Below are 21,678 nucleotides of genomic sequence, written 5' to 3'. Positions count from 1 at the left end.
AAAAAGGATTTTTATAGTGGGCTATATATTCACACGATTCTAACAAGAGTATACAAAAGATACACCGTGAAAAGTCTGCTTCCCATCCCTGCCCCTACCCACACAGCTCTCATCACCCAATCCCACTTGATAAACAGTGTTAATTTCTTAAGTAGCCTTCCAGAGTCTGTCTGTGCTTAAGACAAGCAAAGCAAAAATATATTCTTATTCTTTACTTGTTTTTCTACACAAAAGTAGCAATTTATAATACCATTCTGCATTTCAAAGGCAAATTTTTAATCCTAAATGTCAAATAAAAGCAACAAATAAATCAACAGGTCAAGGACTTTTGTTCACACTTGAGTGGACTTTTAAAAGGAGGAACATAAATGATGTTAATGTCAATGGGAATCAGAAATAAAGGAAATCCAAAGGAGGAAACAAAATTCAAGGAGAAAAGGGGGCACAGCCTTATTAATCTCTTTAAAAATGTTCTCTGATAAAACACAAGTATCTTTCATTAATTAAAAAGAAATCATTTCCTTATAGACAAAAAAAAAAAAAATTAACCAAATATTCATGAGAAGAGAAAAGAGAGAGGAGGGATAAAAGGAGATCAATCAGAAAAGAGAGCTACTTGTGTCAGAATGCATTAAATGCCAAGTATGCACACATAGAACTACAAAAATAAGAACCACTTTTTTAAATTCTAGCAGTCTCAATTTCTGAATGTTTACTAACCTAGCTCAAATAAGCAAATGACATAGTACTTTCATGTTTAAGCCATCATCAATTTTAGCATCATGTTGTTTGAAAGCTGAATAAAAATGTCTTTTCACAACCTTTTTCATTCATATTTATGAAAATAATAGGCCTTTACTCTCAGTGTAGCTATTAAGCAGCTATTGTCTTGGTGTGGAGCTCCTCAAAACACCTCGCCAAAGCACTTTTACAGCTGAGCTGAAGATAGTATAAAGTCAGCTACCTGGGCCTGACTTGAGAGACTCTCCAGTGGCAACCTATCATTCTTGTAACCAGTATTGCTTCTTCTCTGACTCCCAAGGATCAAAGGCTGATCTATGCTTCTCACCAATGCATATCTCTGCTGATGCAAATCTGGAAGGAAAGGGTTTGGAATCTTGACATACCACTTTTCAAAGACAGCTAGCCTTTAATCTAAAATAGCTTTCTTAGTGTTCCACTTACTTAAAACAAAAGAGACTGTTTTTAAGCCAGGTATCTAGAGCTAGATGTGTTTTCTGAAAGGAAGAGTGGTCTTTTCTAGGAGTTAGCTTTCATGACCAAAACAGTGAACTCAATCCATTATATAGCTAACATCTTCAACAGGAAAAAAGTAGCACAAAAGAATGCTATTGCAATGATATGAACTCCCCCCCTGCAAAATTATAAACAGTTTTAAATTTCATTATAAATGCTAATGCTTAAGGAAAACCAGGTTATTTAGAGAAAAGGAGGTGGGTGGAGACTTCTATGGATATTTTGAAAGGAATTACTGGGTATTCTCAAGGACTTTGAAGGTTGAAACCACTGGTTCTTTATAATGTCTACCTTCCCTCCCAAACTAAAAGCTTTCCTTTCCCTTATGAAAGGCTTGTTCCTAACTGTATCACCATGATTAGTATCTTTTTTGCTCAAGATGAAAATGAAGAGAGTGGGATGGAAAAAGAACAGAAATTTCCTTGAAGCAAAAGCTGGAAGAAAAGGGGGTGGGGAGGTTTAAAAGCTACTAAACTGTCAGAAAGGGAGGAAGGCGGGAAAAAGATATACGAGGACTGTGTGGGTGATAGCTGTGCACATGCTCAGTGGGTGGAGAGATATTAGCCTGGACAGGTGCTGTCTGGAAAGACTGGTGGCATTAGTATGCAACTAGGGAGTTGTATGCATGAAATTATACTAAGTCAGGTGTTACTAACTCTGAGACAGTCTATATAATAGAATAGGATCACAGGGAACTTCAAGATCACCTATTCCTCCCTACCACTGGTGGGAGCTTTATTAAACCAAATAGTCCAAACCACATACTTATCACTCAGAGACGATTTCAAAACATCAAAAGTTCAGCTATTCTAATTCTTAACTGAATTTAACACTTTTCTTGGTTCAAGTCTATTACTTCTGCTTCTCCTGTAGTGATCACAGTCAAGTGCATGTTAATATTTCATTATTTCTCTTCTTAAACATCTTGTATTTTATATGTACTTAAAATACAAATATTGACTGACTTCCACTAGAAGGATTTATGCTGATTTGGATGGATTTGTCAGTCCATCTACATACCTTCACCTCATCCCCTTGATGAGCAGTATAGTATAAATTTCCATGAGTGTTATCTAGGTTTAGGGTATGGCAGGTGGCCAGGAAACTGTAAATAACTGGTTCAAACATGCATGGAATCTATGACGTTGGTTGGCTACATAAACATGATTCTCTAACCAACAAAGCATGCCTGTATAAGAGAAATTTTTTATTTTTTTAATATGGAATTTATTGTCAAATTGGTTTCCATACAACACCCAGTGCACCCAACAGGTGCCCTCCTCAATGCCCATCACGCACCCTCCCCTCCCTCCCACCCCACCCCCCATCAACCCTCAGTTTATTCTCAGTTTTTAAGAGTCTCTTATGGTTTGGCTCCCTCCCTAACTTTTTTTTTTTCCTTCCTCTCCCCCATGGTCTTCTGTTAAGTTTCTCAGGACCCACATAAGAGTGAAAACATATGGTATCTGTCTTTTTCTGTATGACTTATTTCACTTAGCATAACATGAATGGAACTGGAGAGTGTTATGCTAAGAGAAATTTTTTAAATGGCATTGAAAATATGGATATGCACACACAGAAGTTTAGAAAGATATACTCTAAAATGCTAGTAGTGATTATTAATGGATGGCAGATTTTGGTGATTCTTATTTTCTCTCTCTTTTTTTTTTTTAATTTTATTAGAGAGAGAGAGAGAGAGAGAGAGAGAGAGAGAGAGAGAGAGAGAGAGAGAGCCTGTTTCCCAAGCAGGCTCCACGCTGTCAGAGCAGAGCCCCATACAGGGCTCCAACTCAGGAACCATGAGATCATGACCTGAGACGAAATAAAGAGTCAGACACTTAACTGACTGAGCCACCCAGGCGCCCCCATTTTCTCTTTTTCTTTAGAATTTTCTTGAAAAAATGTATTACTTTGGTGATTTAAATATATTTTAAAAGACACTAAAGAGGGAGCATATAAATATTGGAACTAGAAAATGGATAAATTATTAACTATGTAACTGTCAAATTTTACATACATCTATAGATGTCCATGATCAAGTACTAAATAAGAAAAAAACAAATTGTATAGAATGATTACCATTAAAAAAAAACCCTCAATGTACATTTACAGATACACAAATTTATATAAACATGGGAAAAAGTCTAGAAGGGTATAAAAACTGGCAGTGGTTCTCTTTGTAGGTAAGATTGAGTGGAGATGACTTATTTTTTTTTTTTAATTTTTTTTAACGTTTATTTATTTTTGAGACAGAGAGAGACAGAGCATGAATGGGGGAGGGTCACAGAGAAAGGGAGACACAGAATCTGAAACACGCTCCAGGCTCTGAGCTGTCAGCTCAGAGCCCGATGCGGGGCTCGAACCCAAATACCGTGAGATCATGACCTGAGCCGAAGTTGGACGCTTAACCGACCGAGCCACCCAGGCGCCCCGGAGATGACTTATTTTTTATGTAACATACTTCTCAGTTGCTTGAATTTAAGGGCATGCATACCTTTGAATTACAAAGGTGTAAATCAAACATAATGTTTAGAAAACACACAACACAATAATACAAATGTGGGGGAAAGATGATGTATAGCATTTTCTTGGGAAACTAAGGATATGATTCTTATATTCTTTCTTAGCTAGTCATATTATATAATATACATGTGCATTAGATTATATAGTCTATACACTTGGTCCTATATGTATTTTTGTGTGCATATATGGATGCTGAATTGGAAACCAGATCATTTTAAGTTAATTTTAATCTATTTTTATTTTAAAAACAGGGAAATAAATAACTAGAGAAATAAAGGTGCTTCTCATTTTTGAACTCAAGCAAACAATTAGTCAAGTCCTAGTGACACCGCACTGTACTTGAAGACATCTCATCCAGCACTCTCTGGAATGGTTAGTCTATCAATGAGTCCAATTTCGTGTATGCACATATTGTATATGAAGTCTATTTTACCTATAGAAAAAAAAAATTGGTATTGACTGGCATAGAAAATATATCCAGAACCTGAATGGAAGCAACTAACATGAATCATATTCATTACTATATGCAATATAAATACAATGTATTTTAATGCAGTAAATACAGTAAAATAAATAATATTATCATCTCAAAGCTACAGGCATTCTCCAAAAAAAAGTAAGCCTTTAAAAAGGTACAAAATCCAGGCCTTTACTCAGCAAAGTCCTATCAAATCATTCCTCCTCTCAAGTTAAAAGCCATTAAATCAGCCCTCTACATGTTGATTATGTGCAGACAAATTTCTAACACAGCCTGAAGAAACAGCTACCTATAATGATACTTCTGCATTTGGTGGTCAAAACGAGCTCTGCCTGCTGATATCATACAATATCACAGATGTTTTTAATCCTTGCCAGACATTCTTTGATCACATGTAGGTCTCCCCTATATTTATGGCCCTGTTGAGGGGCCAGCACTCTGCACAAATCCACCCTGAGAGCACACTAAATATCTTACTTCACCCACACATCTCCTCTCTTCCATCTTACACATTATCAATCTCTTACCCTACAGTAATTCCCTTTATATCATCACCCTCCTACCCTCCTTTCACTCACCCCCACCCCCAACCCCACCTGAGGAAACCAGATTTTGGTTTTGAGTAACAGAAGAAACGCTGACTACAAGGAGATGGACCAAGACAGGTTGTAGGACGTGGGGAATAGGAGAGGCTGTGGGAAACTGGGCAAGGGCAAGGATATTGTACACTGCCCAAATTCCCTTTGAAAGTTCCCTGGCTCTGTTTCATACAGGTAATAAAATTTTCCTTATTGATGCTCTGAATCGGACTTCATCATTTGATTTCCATGTCGTCTTCCTCAGCAAGACAATTAACTCAAAGTTAGTACTGAGTTAAAATTACTCTGACATGAACTACAAAAGGTGGAATCGGCACCTCTTAGATTTACTTTTCTCCATGAAATAGGAAAAAAAAAAAAAAAGTGAAATGAGAACAAAGAAGCCACCATAGGTAATGGAATAGGTAAAGGAAAACAGAAGCACTGAGTCCCTTAAAATAACATGGGAGCTGTTTCTGTCAGGAATAACATGTTACATAATTTAAGTTTCATGAATCAGCACTTTAGTCAGTAATTTACATGAATTAAAAAGAAAGAGAGAGAAAAAACATGAGGATCAGAAAAGGTAAAGTGGTTTCTGAAACAAGGCAGGTTTCAAAAGTATTTTATTCCACCCCCACATAGAAGAATGTTGACAGGCAGATGACTCAGTCTGGCTTCATTAAGAGCTTCTTACCACCTAATATCCCTCATGGGTAAGTCCATCCCATCTCTCTTTTTTCCATGATACCCTTCTCAATTCCTCCCTCCAGGTAATGGCCATATTTCCTCTCTAATTGAAGGTTATCTATCTGGAGGTTACATACGTTAGGATTCAGTGATTATGCTGGAAGGATATAAATAGTTGAGGGGTTTTTTGGTTTGTTTAAAAAAAAAAAAGATCCTTGGGGTGCCTGGGTGGCTCAGTCGGTGAAGTGTCTGGCTTTGGCTCAGGTCATGATCTCACAGTTCATGAGTTTGAGCCCCGCATCGGGCTCTGTGCTAGGAGCCTACTTCAGATTCTGTCTTCCTCTCTCTCTCTGCCCCTCCCCTGTTCCCACTGTCTCTCTCTCTCTCAAAAGTAAACACTAAAAAAAACTTTTTTTAAAGCTCCTTTATACTAAAGGACTTGGAACATTTCAAAGAATTCAGTAGTAGTAACGTCAGATGCTTCCCCCCCCCCACCGCAAAAAAAAGACAGTATCTATGATCATTGTGTTTGAATCTAAGTAGCTTAATTGAGTTCACTGACATTGAAAACCTACAGTGATTTGTAGTCCTTAAAAATGACCTTAAATGAGCAGGGAGAGATAAGGAAGCTATCAACACAAACAATGAAACCGTATGTCCAATCTAAACTATCTCCAAATCATAGGGAAAAAGGAAGATATTTTAGAAGAAAAAAAATAACCAACCTATTTGCATTTTCAAAAGCCAAAGTGGATAAATCCTATGAAATGAGTCCAAAAAGCATTCTCATCTCTTTTTGTAGACAAGATGTTTATTGTATCAGATACTGTTTGAAATAACTGAGAGATATTGGTATAGGCCTGGAAATCTCTTAGGCACAAATCAATTATGGTATTTGAGAGGCATAATGTTTATAGAAAGAGCAAGAAATCTGAAGTCATTTGGAGTCATTCATCCACAACGTTTACTACAGACTGGCACATGCCAAGCTGTGTCCACACACCTGCTCTCTATTCAAGCTCTGTCTCCCACTAGCTATACAATACTGGTTAAAGCATTTTAACATTTCTCTGCCTCAGTTTCCTCATCTGTAAAAGCACGAATAAAAAATGGCTGCTAAGGGTACCTCAGTGGCTGAGTCGGTTAAGTGTCTGACTCTTAGTTTCAGCTCAGGTCATGATCTCATGGTTAATGACTTCAAGCCCCACCTTGGACTCTGTGAGTGCAGATTCTGCTTGGAATTCTACCCCCCCCCCCGCCAAAATAAATAAATAAATAAACAAACTTTAAAAAAAATGGCTGCCAACTTCACAAATATATCTGGAAGTACTCTGTAATCCAGGAAAGTATTAGTTGTCATTTCACTGAACTGAATTCATGAATGCCACTGTTGTGCCATAAATTATATCAGAGGAAAGTGAGCCTTCCTACTTCCAGGAGATACTTCATAAACCTATTAAATAAGGCTTAGAGTCTCATTTAATCATCTCTCTGGAAATTTAAATGAGAGAGAGAGAAAACGCTACAAAGAGAGAAAGCTAGTAGAACATACAGATTTTGACATCAAATTGATAATCACCATAATGACAAAAACCATGATTCACCGTTTTGGGTCTGTAACAATCTATCAGGCCAAGGACTCATTTGAAGAGGGTACTTTATTCTGGAAAAATATTCTCTCTATATGTCTGCAAATCACAAAATGGGCATCTACCAGATTGACCTATCAACTCAACATTACCAACAGTAAATGGCAGTGAAATCACAGAGCATTATTTGTTATGTTGATGTGTACAAACCAAAACATTCTATTTTATGGTATATTTCACTAAACTATGGTTTCATCAATTGTCAAACAGATTAGGAACAAAGCTCCTTTTAAAAACAAAATTAGGCTCAGGGTAGTGGCAGTTGAAAAAAGGGAGAAGTTCTGGTCTCTCCAGAGTTAGCTAATAATGATGGACAGTATAGTGGATGAGAAAGACCATCTTATAGAAGACACTAGGGATCTGGTGGAGATCTGAAAGGAAGAGGTCTCATTCCTGTAGCTCCAGACTACCTTCCCCCAGGGAATGAAGGGGTGGTGGCTTGTCTTACAGGAGTGGTAGCCAAGTGCACCAGAAGGCACACCCAGTCCTAAAATATGCCTGAAACTTCCTCTAATGTTTCTAGTTCTTGCAATGACATTTGGGGAACTGAAGTGTACACAACCTCTTCACTGCTAGAACTGCTACAATTTAGTATTTTTAGTTAACAATTTGAGTTAATATTTATAAAACATTTAGAAGGAGCCCAAGCATGTAGTAAGAGCCATTTAAGTGTTTGTTAAATAAATAAGTCACTTCCCAGATTGGTTGGGTAAATCCTCAACCTAGAGACAAAGTAGAGAATCAAAACACACTAAACTCTAATATTTTTAAATACAGATTTAGAAACTATAGTGCTCTGTATTTATTCTTGCATCTCAAGTGTACCTGCATCTCAAATATATAGTCTCTTGGTGCAGAACCGAAATTCAACTTATGTTTTAGAAATCACTGTGCAAAATTAAATGATGGAGTTTAAGTCTCAAGAGATGAACTCCTTCTCTCTTCTACCTTTCCAACTGACCACCACTAAAAATGACAAATCTAAAAATCTCAAAGCACTCTAGATGGTACATATTAATGCTAAAGCTGAGGGAACCAATAGAGCCAAATTCACTTTAAAAGAGATGGAAAGGCTTTAAATAAATCACAGAGAACTTAAGGACAGGAACGCATTAGTCTGAGACTACCATCCGCTGACAACAGGTTAATGACTCCCTTGCCCTCCGCCATCCCTGATCCTCGCAGGTGACCCGCACCCTCTTTCGACTCCAGGAGGGGGTCCCCCACCTTCACAGTTCCCGGCTCGTCTAAGCTGCGAGGCCGCGCACGGGTTAACAATGTCCGTCCACCGACAAGGCTCGAGCGTTTAGGAATCAAAAAGAATCCGAATTCACCTCGAGGAAACACAGACCACCAACTCTCAGAGTCGGGGTCTGCGCGGGGGGTATTGCTTCTGCCCTTCTGACCAATTCGGAGGTTTTCGGGCTGAGGGGTCGAAAAGTCACGTCTGCTTCGAGGAGAGGCAGCAGTCGAGGCCCGGGCACCGCTCGCCCCGCCCCGTCTCACCCGCCCGGGGGGCTCCGACTGCGACCGGACGCGCGCGGACCCTGCGGCCGGCCCACCCGCCTCGCGTCCCCGCGTCCCCGCACCTACCCCGGTCCGCGCGGTGCTGCCTCCTAGTGCGGCGGGGCGGAGGCGAGCGCACTCGCGCGCTTCCTCCTTCCCCGCAGGGCCGCCGGGCGCCGCCGTTTCCTCCCTGACGCGTCACGGCGGCCGGCGGCTCCTCCCGCAGTGTGTCGGGCGGCTGGAGAGAGCCGGGCGGCCGGCAGCGCGGCGGTAGGGCGCCCGCTCCGAGCCGGGGGCTGCCGGCGCGCGGCAGGAGACTCAGGCTGGGCGGCCCCTGCTCGGGCCCGGCCGCCGAAAGCCGCTCCCTCTCTCTTCCCCGTGCACCCCGGCGAAAGCCCGGGCCACAGCGCGCGGACTGGCTCCCGCTTCGCCGTGCGCGCAAAGTTCTGGGGACACTGGTGGATCCTATCTAGAGGCTACGGCTCCTCGCTGACAGTGACTGCCGCCCTGGGGCCCAGGAGCCGCGTGGGCCAACGCTCCCGGCCGCCCGGTGAAGATGACCCTGGCGTAGGCAGCGAGCAGGACCGCTGGACCGCCAGAGGAGTAAGAGTCACCCCAGGAGCGGCCTGGTGGGCCTGTGGCTGGGTGTAAACTGGAAACTCAGGGAAGTGAATGAGTATCCGAGTAATTTAGGGCAACAACTGTGCTTCATTTAGTATTATTTGAAGTTTTCTTTCTTTTTTTCTTTTTCTTTTTCATCAGCAACGTTTTGGCTTTTGTGTTTATAGGTAAAGAGTTCACAATTTGGCAGATCCTGGGTACAGAAAAATTTACACACATTTTTCAGATTTACTTTTTTTTTTTTTTTTTGCATTCCCATTAATCTCCAAGTCAACTGAGGGCACACTTCACAGTTTCTTATGACTCTTTCTTATTCTTTAAATATAGAGGTTGCATTTTAGACTCTTACTCGTCTCCTTTTTTCCAGGTAAGATAGCGGGAGGTAGAGAAGATGAGTGGAAAACCTAAGGGTTACATGATTCAGTGGGAGTGGAGTAAGGTGGTTAGGATTTTGAGGTAGAGTGGGTTGTTGTTTGCCCCACAACACTACTATAGTTTAATGTTTTATCAGGTGTCACTTGAAGATAGACTCAAACAACTATATAAAGATTCCCACGTCCATATCATGTTTCAGATTTTGAGGCAACCATCTATACCTCAGACTATATGATTCCAGAGAATGTGCCATAAATCTATGAATAAACTTCCAAAGGTAGTTATAGAGGAACTGGCATTCATGTGTGGCTTCCCTAAATTCAGGGGACATTTCCTTATGTTTTAAAATAATGTTCAAAAATTTAAACCACAGGTAAAGGCAAGAATATTCATTTGTAATGTCATTTAACACAGTATGCCTTTCTCCTTCTTAAAGAAAATGAATGTTTAATACAGAATTTTTATACTTTGAAATATAATAATCCTGCAGAACTTTCTAAACAATGATTTTCAGTGGCACAAGGAAATGGATATAAAGTACAACAGATACAGTTCAATACGTTGCCATGGTCCTTTGTATGTTTTCCCTGTGATCCACACAATAAGGCACAGAGAAGCTACAGAATTTCCTCCCTTGTAACAAAATCAACAAGTGATCAGTGTATCTCTTAATTAGAACCATATTCACATTGCTGAAAATATTCTCAGACAAAAAGAAATTTTGTGTCAATAAACTCCAAATGGAATGACATCATTCTCGCCTTAGACATACATACCTGTCTATCACCATATTTCAACTTTCTTCCTTCCTCCCTTCCTCCTTCCTTTCTTTCTTATTTCTCTTTTCTCCTTCCTTCCTTCCTTCCTTCCTTCCTTCCTTCCTTCCTTCCTTCCTTCCACCCTTCCTTCCTTCTTTCCTTTCCTCTTAAAAAACAAACATCTGGAAACCATTGTATTTCCAGGATAAATCTGTCTTCCTGCTGTGAAGAATACACACACACACACACACACCACCTCCTACATTTTAAGACAAGAAGGTAGATGAGCCACATTCAACTAATAAGAAATGGTTATTTTGCATTTATAATCAGAAAGCTACAATTTACTAGCTTGATTTCTTCAGAATACTAGAGGTTGTAAATATATTCACAAACTTAATACTAAAGGGGTTTTCACTTAAAATTAATTTTAAAGGCTCACTTTAAGGCTGATGACTTTGATTAATCATATTCACCTATATAGATCAAATCTCCATTTTCCCTTATGTTCCAATATCTTTTTAAGCTTATATTGTAAAAGAAAAGTTGTTGAATGTTCAGCTAAATGTCTAGCTGATATTTATGCTTTTATTAAAGGTTTCATATAAATTGGGGCACCTGGGTGGCTCAGTTTGTTAAGCATCCAACTTTTGATTTCAGCTCAGGTCATGATCTCATGATTCATGAGACTGAGCCCCACGTAGGGCTCTGTGCTGACAGTGCAGAGCCTGCTTGGAATTCTCTCTCTCCCTCTATCTCTGCCCTTCCCCCGTTCTCTCTCTCTCTCTCTCTCTCTCTCTCTCTCCCCCATCAAAATAATAAACTTTAAAAAAATTAAAAATGAAAGGTTTCATATAAGTAAAATTTTAAAACAGAAAGTATTTTGTTTAGACTATGGGTTCCAATATTTTCTTTTAAAATAGGACTCCATACAGATAGGGCAAATATTTTGTTTATCTGTTTTATCTATAATGCAGAGATTATGAGCACAAGCTTTGGCATTGAATAGACTCAGGTTTCAGTTCTGGCTCTGCCACTTTCTACTTTGGGCAAATTATTTTACCTCTCTGAGCTTTGGTTTCATCAGTAACATAAGGATAATAGTACTTGTCTCTCCTCAGTGAAACAGAGATAATAATAGTGTTTATCATATAAAATTGCTAGGAGGATCAAATGAACTTAGTAGAATGCCTGGAACATAACATCAGTAGACTGCTATTGTCATCATCATTATTATTAGCTCTAACACAGATATAAAAATGCCAATATTTATATTTCTTTTGTGCTAGTTTAAAGAATGGTCAACATTTAGAGGTTTTCTTTTCTTTTTCTTTTTTTTTTTTGTAGAAGTCCTAAAAGTAACAGGAAAAAAACCATAAAAGAAATACTAAGATATAGTTATGTTCAGAACTTCAGAAAATTGGGCTGGTGATACTGTAAACTGTTGACCCGAACATTAAAAACAAAAACAAACAACTACCTAAGGAGGTAATATAGCATTTTTTTTCTTTTTAGGTAATATGTTCCACTGAGATCAGTGCTTGGTTTTTACCTACTTTTCAAAATGGGAAACCTTTTCCCTAAACTGGTGCCTGATATGGAACCATCATGACTTTTTATATCATAATAAAGTCCTCTGTTGTTTGTAGTTCTTTCATTGTAACTTTGGAAGAGTTGAAGAGCATAACAATATAAGAAATACCACTTCCCATAAGGAGAAAAATTGATAAAATGACAGCTACGGGACCTGAATGGCTTCTATTCATTCATAAGTCAGTTGGTAATGGAAATGAGGGCCAGCATTCATTGGAATATTTATTTTATACCAGATAAATCAATAAGACTAGAGAAGTAAGAATAGCGCTACCAACCACATGATTACAAAAGCAAAGATGTTTTTGATTCATATTATTTGTATTGCTTCCATAGCACCTTTTCCTTCATTCTACTACAAACTCATCTACTTAAGTGGGTCAGACACCATGAGTTGTTGCTATAGTTTCCAGCTATGCTTATCCTTTGGTATATCAAATGCAGTATCCCACAGCTTCAAAAAAAAATGAAAACCACTTTTCTTGGAAAGGTAATTTAAGGATAGTCCAAGTCATGAATTGGCTCAGGAAATAATTAACCCGGAAAAGCCTGTTATAAATAGGTAAGAATATGAGAATTAAAGTGACAAATTTATTGAATTTTCTGAGCGAAACCATATAATAAAACACAAAGCCACCCAAGGAATAGGCAGAAAAAACTCAGATATCCATGGGAACTGAAATTGATACTGTTTTATACTACCTTGGCACAGAGCCAAATTAACTTGTTTCCTTCATCTAGAAAATGGTTCAGAGTATTCTCATTCTGTGTGTTGCGGGGGGGAGTGGTCCACAGCTCAACATCTTTGTTGGGCCAAATTAGCCATGTTCAAACTCAAAACTGAAGTGCCCAAAGTTCAAGTGTGTTTTGTAACAACGTGAAAACCATTTTATTTTATTTATTTATTTTTTTTAAATGTTTATTTATTTTTGAGAGAGAGAGTGAGACAGAGTGTGAGTGGGGGAGGGCCAGAGAGAGGGAGACACAGAATCGGAAGCAGGCTCCAGGCTCTGAGCTGTCAGCACAGAGCCCGACGTGGGGCTCGAACTCATGGACAGTGAGATCATGACCTGAGCTGAAGTCGGACGCCCAACCGACTGAGCCACCCAGGTGCCCCGTGAAAACCATTTTAAAGCAAGACTACATTAGGACCAAATATAAGGCCTCTTAGATTACAGGACTTTTTCACTTTCTGTATTAGACTCCTGAGAAAAATCCAGGGGAAGTGTTAAGAGACCAGAACCCTTAAAATGCTGGCACAGCTTTTTGATAAATAGTTGCTAGAAATTACTTTAAATTTTGCTAAGATCTGAAGTAAAACCATTATCCTTCCCTATTAAGGAAACCTCATTGTCTTCCAATCTAGTTATTATAAGTATCAAGAACAAAATACAAATCGCCCTTTTTTTCTTTCTCATTTTTTTTTTCTTTCTTTCCTTTTTTTTTTTTTTTCTTTTGATCTCTGGTTAGTCTGTTACATACATAAACTACATCTGTAAATAGTTGGCAATAACTTACATAAGTTGTGTCAGCAGTTACGATGTTCCTCAGAATCATATTGGGCCTGTGAGCTCAAACCTACTGGGTGGACTTTGAAGATAACAATTATTTTAGTTGCTTATCAGTAGGAAATAATAGCTTTTCTTAAACACTATTCATTTGGTGACTCAGTTATTTACTGTTAATTATGTGCAATTAATGATTGAACCCATTTCAAATGCAAAAGCTTAATAGTCCCTGGCTTAAAGAAGTGTGTTGCTGTTATTTCCACAACTGATTCTTTGAGGAGTCTGTGTCTGGCTCACTAAATGTGTCAAAGACTTAAATAGACTTTAAGGGATTATAACGCTTCATATACGGGGAAACCCTTAAATTCTCTAGGTTTTCTAGAATAAACAACCTCAGTCCTTTTAACTTTTTCTCACTTTTTTTTTTTTTTTTTTAATTTACAACCAAGTTAGTTAGCATAGTGCAACAATGATTTCAGGAGTAGATTCCCTAATGCCCCTTACCCATTTAGCCCATCCCCCCTCCCTCACCTCTTTTTTTTTTTTTTTAATGTTTATTTATTTTTGAAACTGAGAGAGACAGAGCAAGAGAGGGGAGGGGCAGAGAGAGAGGGAGACAGAATCCAAGGCAGGCTCCAGGCTCTGAGCTGTCAACACAGAGCCCAACTCGGGGCCTGAACTCGTCAACCTCAAGATCATGACCTGAGCCAAAGTCAGATGCTCAACCAACTGAGCCACCCAGCCTCCCCTCCTCTTTTTTTTTAAATGTGAAATGACTCTCATATGAATTCTTTCCAAATACTCCATGTTCTTATTTAGATGAGATGCCCAGTATGAGACATGGAACTCTATAAAAGATCAGGTAAGTCCTTAGTACAGTGAGAGCATTCTCTCACAGCTCTTCAATTCACGCTCCTATATTGGAACTTAAAATTATTCTCACATTTAAAATTACATTTCTTCATTATCAGATTTTAAAATCTGAACTCTAAATGCTTATTTAGCCCATTTATGTATTCTTGCATTATATTTAAGAAGTTATTTTGATTATCCTATGAAACTCCCCTGTACCTATTTTATCCAAACTGTACTTTTCCTTGGTGATTTTGAATTTTATATTTGTTAAGACAAAAACATCTAAGGTGGAGGGTGCATGTCCTAAGGGTGCTCAAGACAATCTAATACAGATTAGAAAGAACATACCCCAATGTCTATTTTATCTAAACACAAAGAGGATAAGCTTTCTTATTTAACATACATATTGACAATGGCTTGCTCAAACAGTCCTTTGTCAGGCAGTCATTCATGTGCTCTGTGAGGTATCCTGAGAAGGGTGGGCTTCCGCCTTGCAGGGAAGCTCTCCTTTATCCAGCGTCAGTGTATTGCAGTTTTGTGTAGCATAGGAGGTCATTGATGTGGTTAATTTTGTAAAAACAAATCCTTTCAATAGAATATATATAATACTTTGTACTGAGATGGAGAGTAATCGTGGAAACTCTTTATCTTCTATTGAAGTGTCCAAGATACTTCTTGGGGTCAAAAGCATTGTTCCTGCATACACACTGCCTGGTTCTGACCATAGTTCTGCCATGACCAGCCATGTAATCCTGGGCAAATTATTTAACATCTCTGGGGTTCAGTTTCCCCACTTGTAAATTGGAGAGCATAACTGTATCTGCTGTACCGGGTTGTTCTGAGGATGACATGAGCTAAAAATGTGAAAATCTACCACCAAAATAAGCACTACATAAGCACGGGTTATTATTATTACTTAAATAAATAAATATCAAGATGAATGATACATTTTCCTCTGACAACAATACAAGGGATCCAGATTTCCCTACCTTTGTGGTGAGTGGTATTTTCCTTTTAAGGCAAACTTTTAACACTGCCTGAGAGACTAACTCCATCTACCCTCTCCTTTAAGTGTACATGTGTTTAGAAAGAAACACTTTAGAGAATGTTTGAAAATTACGTTCAGAAATATTTCTATCAGTGTGTAATTTTGTTGCAAAAAAAAGGTGTGTGTGTGTGTGTGTGTGTGTGTCCTTTTAAAACTCATATGCATAATTAAAAATTTTGGAAACAATTTTTTATTTCTTTAAATATTTTTCAAGTAATTTCAGTGGGCCTCTAATTAAAATGCAACACCTTTAAATTAGTTTGCAAGAGCTGCTGATTGATAGCAGAGAAAATGAGAATTTACTAATAAGACTTCAGCAAAAACCTTTGCAGAACTGGTTGATAAGACTGAAGAAGAAAGTGAGTAATTTAATAGGTAGAAACCAACAACAATGCATTTCTTCAATTTAAATCCAAATAGCTTTTTGAAGTATCTTTTTCAGCTATGACAGCTATTAAAATGTAATATCAAAATAAGCTAACCTTAGTACCCGATCTTCAAATCACTACATCATAAGGTGTTAAACCAAGATTTTTAAAAAGTAATGAAGGGGCGCCTGGGTGGCTCAGTCAGCTGAGCGGCCGACTTCGGCTCAGGTCATGATCTCACGGTCCGTGAGTTCAAGCCCTGCGTCGGGTTCTGTGCTGACATCTCGGAGCCTGGAGCTTGTTTCGGATTCTGTGTCTCCCTCTCTCTGACCCACCCCCGTTCATGCTCTGTCTCTCTCTGTCTCAAAAATAAATAAACGTTAAAAAAAAAAAATTAAAAAAAATAAAAATAAAAAAAATAAAAAGTAATGAATTACCAAGGAATAAAGCATCAAATGAAAGCAAAAAGGCTCTTCTACTATTAATAAAATACCATTAAATTATTTAAAATATATTGATTATTTCATGTGTTTAAATTTCGGGTTTCTGGTTTACAATGTGTACAATATATTAGTATAGGAGGTCATAAATTATATGTGTGTGCATGCTGGTTTGGTGTCATCTAAGAATTTGATGTCTTTTGTTCTTTTTCTTCTACATTCAGTAGCTTTTGTTGAGTACCTAGTGTGTGCCAGGTACGGTACTATGCTCAGAGAGGTAGAAATTAAATATATAATTCTCACCCACAAACAGCAGTTTATTTTTTTTTTAATTTTTTTAACGTTTATTTATTTTTGAGACAGAGAGAGAGACAGAGCATGAACGGGGGAGGAGCAGAGAGAGAGGGAGACACAGAATCAGAAGCAGGCTCCAGGCTCTGAGCCATCAGCCCAGAGCCCGACACGGGGCTCGAACTCACGGACCGCGAGATTGCGAGATCGTGACCTGAGCTGAAGTCGGACGCTTAACCGACTGAGCCACCCAGGCGCCCCACCACAAACAGTAGTTTAAATAATTTATGAAGCATATAATAAAGAACTGTTCGAACAACTAATCTTCACAGAATCACCTATTTCTCAGCTCCCTCCCCTACCTCTTCTACCAGCCCTTGGCGTAGATAATGATTTCCTGTGGGGTCAGGATTTGAATTTGAAACTAGTCATTTGAACACCCACTTAGTTTTCATGTAGTTTATTATTTTTTTTAATGTTTATTTATTTATTGCGGGGAGGGGCAGAGAGAGAGAGAGAGAGAGAGAGAGAGAGAGAGAGAGAGAGAATCCCAAGCAGGCTCTGCTTTGTCAGCACAGCCCCACTAATGTGGGGCTTGAACTCATGAACCATGAAATCATGACCTGAGCCCAAATCAAGAGTAAGATTCCTAACCGACTGAGCCACCCAGGCACCCCTCATGTAGGTTAATTTTTTTTAATTAAGTAATTTGTTTTGAGAGAGAGAGAGAGAGCGCGTGCATGCATAAGTGGGGGAAGGGCAGAGAGAGGGAGAGAGAGAGAATCCCAGGCAGGCTCCATGCTGTCAGAGCAGAGCCCAATGCAGGGCTCGATTCCATGAACTGTGAGATCAGGACCTGAGCAGAAAGCAAGAGTCGGATGCTTAACCGACTGAGCTACCCAGATGCCCCTCATGTAGTTTAAATAAACCACTTCTGACTTCTTTTCTCTTTTAGATATCTGCAAGGTGCTTTTCTGAAATATAAATACCACTGATTCAACAAACATTTCCTCTCAAAGCACTGTGTTAATACAGCGGTTCAAGGTACATTGTGCTTTCAAGGTGCATTGTGCTTTCAAGGGGATTTTATATCCTTGATAGAAAATGAGAAAAGCACATTAATTTTTCCTTATGCTGTTCACTATTGAATATTCCTCAGTACCTTGCCTTTTTAACTATCTCACCACTTCTGCCTGGTGTATTTCTTCAAGCCTGATACCATACTGTTTGAAAGTTTTACAAGCGTGCTATTTGGCTTTAAAAGTTTATCTCGTTACTTATAATTTCCACTTGTGACTGGGATAAATTGCTTTTAATTGCTAGTTATCTCCATTGGAGAACAATCATGAAAAAATGAAAAACAGGTAGAAGAAAAAACTGCTAGAATCTAAGAGCATAGAAATTAAACTCCTACAATGGAATCTCATAACATTTCCCCAAAAAGCAAAATAATAAAAATAAAATAAAAATAACCCAAACCAAACCAAAAAACAGCGCTGTGAGGTACTGAAGGCAAGAAACTGGATCATATACCTACTGGGGTCTTATTTACTTTCAAACTCTGCAAAGTCAAAGTTCACAGCCTTGGAGGAACCTGTATCTGTTTGACTTTTTTTTTTTTTTTTAACGTTTATTTATTTTTGAGACAGAGAGAGACAGAGCATGAACGGGGGAGGGGCAGAGAGAGAGGGAGACACAGAACCAGAAGCAGGCTCCAGGCTCTGGGCCATCAGCCCAGAGCCCGACGCGGGGCTCGAACTCACGGACCGCGAGATCGTGACCTGAGCTGAAGTCGGGCGCTTAACTGACTGAGCCACCCAGGAGCCCCTGTTTGACTTTTTAAAAGCAAGTGGAATTAACAATCTGGGGCATAGTGTGGAAAGTCAGACTTAGTTGCAGAAGTCTGTGATAACATAAAATTCAATTTAGAAAAGTATAAGCACATTAAGGTAATAAAGAGACAATCTGTATTTGAATTTTAACTGATACATATGTACTCCTTGGGCTATCCCACTAACCTTCCAAAAATCCAATTTTCACTATAATAATCATTCTCATAGAAAATAGAAAGAAAAACATCATTTGAACAAATTTCAGAATAGTGTAGTGATTAGGCACATGGCTTCAGAGGAAAACAGCTCTGGATTTGAATCTTACTTTTGCTTACTAGCTCTGGAACCAGGCACATTTCCTAACTCCTCAGCCTCAGTTTTCTTACTCGCAAATGTAGTTCCTACTTCACAAGGTGGTTGTGAAGATTAAGTGAGATAAACTTATAGTAATGTACCTACTCATTATGGTAGGCAGAACGATGGCATCCCAAAGACATCACACCCTAGTCCCTGGAACCTGTAAATATGTTACATGACATGGCAAAGAATTAAGTTTGCATGGACAATATGCATGGACTTTGAGGCAATTATTGCAAGTGAATTAAGTCAGACAGGAAAAGACAAATACTATATGATCTTACTTATATATGGAATCTAAAACAAACAAAAATGAACTCAGATACAGAGAACAGGTTCGTGGTTGACAGCATCAGGGATTGGGGAGAGGGTAGATGAAATGAGTGAAGGTGGTCACAAGCTACGAGCTTCCATTTATAAAATAAGTCATAAGATGTAATGTACAGCATGGTGACTACAATTAATAATGCTGTATTGTATATTTGAAAGTTGCTAAGAGAGTAGATCTTAAAATTTATCATAACAAGAAAAACGTAACTATGTGTGGTGATGGATGTCAACTAGACTTGGAGTGATTATTTAGCAGTCTATCAAATCATGATGCTGTACACTTGAAACTAATGTCATATGTTAATTATATCTCAATTTTAAAAATTAATTTTAAAAAAGGTTATATGAAATAAAGATTGCTAATCACCTGACCTTAAGATAGGAAGAATATCCTGGATTTTCTGAGTGGGTCCAAGGTGATCACAAGGGTCCTCAAAAGTGGAAGAAGAAGAAGGCAAAAGAAGAGTTAGAGAAAAAGATGTGACTATGGAAGGATGGTTGGAGAGAGACAACATTGCTGGCTTTGAAGGTGGAAAAGGGGGCCTCAAGCCATGGAATCTGGGTGGCCTCTAGAAGCTGGAAAAGGCAAGAAAATGGATTCACTCATAGAGCCTGCAAAAGGGTGCAGCCCTGCTGACACATTAATTTTAGCTCAGTGACACTGATGTCAGACTTCAAACCTAGAGGGCTAAAAATGTGGTTTTAAGTCTCTAAATTTGTGGTAATTTGTTACAGCAGCAGATTAAAAAACAAGTTAGATATATAGATACATCAGCAACTCTACAAAAGTTGCAGTGTGAGGGCAAGTGTGGCATATAGAGAATTGTCTCCCTCCCTCACTCCACGTGGTTTTAGAAAACATGCCAACTCACAGACTTTTCCATTTTTATTTTCTTTATATAACTAATTGCAAGAGTTCAATTTACCATGCCACAGGATTATTCTCCAAGCAATCTAAGTGCTGTTGGCTAACAACTTACTTAACCCATTATGGGTCCTTGATGATGGCAGATGACAGTTACAGAATATAAATTTTACCTAAGTACTATCTGGTTTCATATATTTTATTTATTTATTTTTATTTATTATTTTAAAAATTTATCTTATTTTTTAAACTAAATTCTACCGCAGCATGGGGCTCAAACTCACAACCCCAAGATCAAGAGTCCCATGCTCTACCTACTGAGCCAGCCAGGTACCCCTGGTTTCTTATATTTTTATTTGTGTCTAGACACCTGAGAGTATCATACAAATTAGTTGTGAATTAACTATCCCAGAGACTTACAGGAGTAGCCCTGTCATCTCCTGAGAGGTGAGCACAGCAGTTGTCAAAGGAGGCAGGCCACACTCACTGAGTCCTTCCTGCCTCTTCTTGGCTTTATCAGAAACACATTATATACATTATTGCCTTTAATCCACATAACCATGCCATCATCATCCCCTTTTTACAGATAAAGGAATAAATTCAAAGAGGTGAAATAACCCTACCCAGGTCACATGGCAGGAAAGTGGCAGAGCTGAGTCCACTTGATTTGAAGCCCTGGTGTTTCTAGAGCCTTCAATGTCAATAGGTGGTTCTGGGTGAAAGGCAGCAAGGACCAGGTGTAGAAGTTTACAAACTCAAATGCCTAAAGCACCTGGGAAGCACCTCTAATGGTGAGTGTCAGAAGAGGTGAAAGTGAGGTGATAAATGGCAACTGACCATCAGTCTTCATGAGTGGCAAGAGGTGCATGCCCTCTCTAAATGGAATGGCTGATGGCTGCTACCAGCTGATTGTTGCTATGTGAGCACAAAGCCCCAATTGGCCAGATCCACTAATCTTCCAATAAAAACTAGCAATACACATTTTTAATGTGAAATGGCATAATTCCAAAATGCTAGGAACAAATTGAGATTTTCTTAAAATGTTGTGCAGGCCAAATGAGCCACATCTATCAAGCAAATTTTCCCCATCGGCTACCATTTGAGACCAGTAGTATTAATCCCTAGGACACAGGGAGTGGTCCCTAGTCTTGCTAAAAGAGAAGCTATGGAAAGGATTGAATTAGATTCTGATTGAGCTCACTGAGTGAAGAAATACCCTAATCTAAAGAACAAGGGAGGCTTATTCCAAGGCATTGAGGCACATTAAAGAAGGGAATATGACTCAACTTTTTCACAGAATCTTTTTAAGGAGACCAATAATTGGGCGCCTGGGTGGCTCAGTTGGTTGAGCATCGGGCTCTTGATTTCGGCTCGGGTCATGATCCCAGGGTCCTGAGTATGGAACCTGCTTAAGATTTTCCCTCTCCTTCTGTTCCTCTTCCACTTGCACTCACTCTCTCTCTCAAATAAAAATAAATAAAAGTCATCTTTTCTTAAAAAAAAAAAAAAAAAAAAGGAGACCAATAATTAAAGCAACTCTAAACACATCAACCCATCTGGGTTTGCTGATACATAAGCACTTTTCGGTGAATCATCATTGATAGATATGCTTATCTGCCATATATCTGTACCTGATCATTAGAAGCCAGATTATTTTAATTTTTAAATAGAAAACAGCTTAATAACATGAATCTAATTACATATATATAGGCAAAAAGCCTGACATATAATATCTGTCGAGTAAGAAGAAATGGCA

The 21,678-nt window shown here is 38.8% G+C and overlaps 1 protein-coding gene across 2 annotated transcripts in view; it reads right to left on the bottom strand.

The window, feature by feature from the left end:
* SGK3 (serum/glucocorticoid regulated kinase family member 3) overlaps positions 1-9,007 on the bottom strand; it is a 140,269-nt gene extending 131,262 nt beyond the window's left edge. For both annotated transcript variants that reach the window (XM_053896605.1, XM_053896604.1), the window contains exon 1: positions 8,769-9,007. The gene's annotated coding sequence lies outside the window, so the exon portion shown is untranslated. The remainder of the gene's footprint in view (positions 1-8,768) is intronic.
* Positions 9,008-21,678: the final 12,671 nt, after the last annotated feature.

The sequence above is a fragment of the Panthera pardus genome, unplaced genomic scaffold (assembly GCF_024362965.1).
Source record: "Panthera pardus isolate Hobbes unplaced genomic scaffold, ASM2436296v1 HiC_scaffold_7, whole genome shotgun sequence".
NCBI lineage: Eukaryota > Metazoa > Chordata > Mammalia > Carnivora > Felidae > Panthera > Panthera pardus.
Note: the sequence above shows the minus strand (reverse complement) of the source record. Positions and strands in the feature narration are given on the sequence as shown.